Source organism: Triticum dicoccoides, chromosome 6B (assembly GCF_002162155.2).
Source record: "Triticum dicoccoides isolate Atlit2015 ecotype Zavitan chromosome 6B, WEW_v2.0, whole genome shotgun sequence".
NCBI classification, from domain to species: domain Eukaryota; kingdom Viridiplantae; phylum Streptophyta; class Magnoliopsida; order Poales; family Poaceae; genus Triticum; species Triticum dicoccoides.
In genome coordinates, this window is record NC_041391.1 from 583652738 (window position 1) to 583656535 (window position 3798).

Below are 3798 nucleotides of genomic sequence, written 5' to 3' on the forward strand. Positions count from 1 at the left end.
CCAATTTGAAACTTGCAGCCCTCCCCGGCGAGATCCACCGACGCCCGCGCCGCCGTCCGCCGGAGTGAAGGCCGCCGTCGACGTGGGGCTCGCCGACGACCAACTCCACCACCCACAGACGCGGGAGAGCACCCTGGATCCGTAGGTACCCTCTGCTCCTCCTAACTCGATGTGGATCGTCGCCGGCGACCACTGCAAGCTTCAGGCGCCGGCGCACTCTGTTTTTCTCTCTCAAACTTTTAAACCTGACGAGTGGGACCCCCTCGTCAGCCTCTCTTTTATATTCAAACTGTTTTTTTGGAAAACGCCTTCGGGAAAATACGCTTTCTAAATGAAACGTTTTTCTGTCTTTTTCTGTTCTACCCCTGGAAACTTTCTGTTTCATTACAAACAAGTCCCTGGACTAAAACTATAATAACTTCTAAATAGAAAATGATTTTTGATATTATTTTTCTGTCATCTTTATTTTTCTGTCATCTCTATTTTTCTGTCTAGTTTTTTATCAGATTTATTTGAAAAATATTTGGAACACTTTTTGTGCACACACGGTATTTAGGTTAGTGCGTATTTTCTTTATACCGTAGATACCGGAGGAGGTGACGGACCCGCGAACTTCACCGAGCTAGACTCCGACTACTCCGAACCAGGCAAGCATGTTTGAACCTTTGATATGATGAGTGTTTTGCATGTTTGCATTGAGTAGTTGGTTCATGGCATGTTTATATGCATAGCAGTAAGTGTTACATTGCATGCAAAGCTGATGCAAGTGAGCTTCGAAACTCCATATGTTATTTGATGTGAGTTTACATGATCATGTGGTGACATGAGAGGTGGTAAGATGGCAGTGTTAAAGCATGCCAGTCTTATGCTAAACCATTTAACTCCAGTGTCAACGTGGATCAAGTCACGTTACCATCCATTTCTTTTTGTGCTACCACATGTTTCCTGCAAAGAAAATGGTTTAGTAAGTTGCAAACCGCTTTCCTCGTACACACCAAATAGAGAGGCCATGATGAGGGTTCCATGGCCCTAGATTAAAGCCAGTCAGCCGGTCAGGGGGCATGGGTGTTTCCAGTTGGGACCGAGAGGGGGGCACCCCTTAGAGCGCGCGAATATAAATTTGATCCCATGCTATTCGAGGTTGTGGCCTCCCCGTCTCAAAGTTTTTCTTGAACGTTGCGTAGGGTGATTCCTGGCATCGTGAGGTGGAAGGGGTGTGTATTGGTTAGATGTGTTTCTACCGAAATACTGTAAACGGAACTAGTCCTTCGTGACTACTGAAATCCGTTGGCTGTGGTTAAATAGTGCAAACTCCACAGAGTCAAAATCATTCGAATAACCGTGTCTATGGTCAAGGACTGTGTTCAACTTATCTTTGTCAGTCTCAGTGTCAGTCTCAGTGACAAATCTCCGGTGAACAAACATGAGTGTTAAGTCGGGCTAAATGATTACTCCTGTGGATGGACTAACCCGTTTATTATTATGTACTGAGTATTTTCCTTGGAGTGATTTATCTTCATGAATTTATTGAATACGAATGATGAAATATAAGCCCTTTCTGTGATGTCGCTCCGACGTCCGACTGTGGCACTCTTGTTATTTACTTTCAATATAAGCCCTTTACGTGATGTCGCTCAGACGTCCGACTGTGGCATCACTGTTATTTATTTTCATTATAAGCCCTTTCCGAGATGTTGCATAGACGTCCGACTGTGGCATCGTTGTTATTTATTTTCATTATAAGCCCTTTCCGAGATGTCGCGTAGACGTCCGACTGTGGCATCACTGTTATTTATTTTCATTATAAGCCCTTTCCGAGATGTCGCGTAGACGTCCGACTGTGGCATCGCTGTTATTTATTTTCATTATAAGCCCTTTCCGAGATGTCGCATAGACGTCCGACTGTGGCATCACTGTTAATTATTTTCATTATAAGCCCTTTCCGAGATGTTGCGTAGACGTCCGACTGTGGCACGCACTGTCATTTATATTTCAATATAAGCCCTTTATGTGGTGTTGCTCAGACGCCCGACTACGGTATGTTAATTTATTTTTACCTTTCGAGGCATCACTTCAAACACCCGATCGGTTTTCGGTTATTTTTTTGGGATTTCGGGAGGACTACCGCCTGACTTCCTTTTTATTAAACATGCCGTGCAAATTTATTATTTGAGTGTGCATTGCTAACTGCTCATGGTGCATCATGTTTGCATTTGTTATATCTTATGTCCGAACTGTCTTGCGAGTACATTCAAAGTACTCACCTGGCTTGTTGATTTGGCCAGATGTTGACGAAGGCGATCTCATGGATGAAGAGTACGATAGCGAGTCCGACGCCTAGAGGAGTCCCAGTCAGTCCCGTGCGATCCTGGATTTGGTCACTTGTATCATATACGCTTCCGCTACCCAAATAAAATCATCGAGCCTCACCTCGACACTCGATGAGTTGCAGAATTAGGAGTCATGTCACCCGCTTCACTGTGACATATCCACCACCACTTTTATTACGAGTCAGTAGTATGCCACCACACCCTTGTGTCATATCCGCCCTTATGTATAATATTGGCGTGCTTGTAATAAATTGTTGAGCAACCTCAGCTCAACCCTGCATAATATTTAATACTACTGGATTTCTGTATCAAGTATTTGTCTACTAGTAAGGAGGATTTTTCCTATACTGGTCTATATAAAGGTGGGTTTCTCAATAAGTCTTTTATTGGAAAACCGGTCGTGACACATGTTGACCACGCCACGCCGAGAGCACCAGGGCGGTGGACGATGGCGAGGCCTAGGAAGGGAACGACACGGAGCCAGGGAAGACTCGACAGTTGTTTCCCATGCGGAGCGGAGTATGACTGTATGAGGGTTTACTGGTTCATCCGCTGTCGCCGGAGAATAACAGCAGGTGTGGGTGAGTAGAGGGATGGCTAGGCCAGCGATGGGAGTACGGTGGGGCGGTGAGGCCTGTGCGGCAGCATAGCCGACCGCGGTGAGGAGGGAGCAGGCAGTCCCGCCGATGCTTGTTTGAGCAGCTGGAGCAGGAAGAGCAGAGATTGAAGAAGCACGACGGCCGTTTGATGGACATCCAACAGTCACTTCTTGTGCGTCAACCTTTTTTTTAGGAAAGCCTCAAATCTGTGGAAAACTGCATACGTGCCATCTGCCATTATTTCTAATAATTTATAGCCCATTTGCTAATTCTGACTGTTTTTTGGAGCCCATATTCTTTTTGTTAGCATTACAACCCATATTTTGGCCACAGTTAAAAAATTATACGAAATTTTGCATATGTCGGTGCGGTCCACTACAAAAAAAAGACACATCCGTGACATTTTGGGCCGAACGAATTTTTTTGTCATACATATGACACTTCTATGACGATAATTGTGACAAAACCCGGTATCATCATAGATGTGGTGGGCTCCTACTTCCATCACAAAAAATCATGATACAAAATGGGCTTTCCGTCCTGGGCGTGCCGGAGACGCAACTGCATGACATTCTTTGGGCCGTCCATGACGGAAAAAACCGTGGTAGAAGCGAGGGGGAGGAAAATTTCAGGGAGTTGCCGGTTACAGTGGGAGGTTGGGGGCCGAGCTATGCGCGTTTCTATCGTACAGGTGCGAGGCATTGGCTCTAACTGAACCCGAGTGAGGCATTGGGCTCTAACTGAACCCGAGCGATTGCGCTGCAGGCTATGCGTTACTGAACTCGAGCGAGCGATCGATGGCTGTTAACTGAACCCGATGGAGCGATTCCTTCGCTACTGCTGCTAACTGAAGCCGATCGATTGGATGA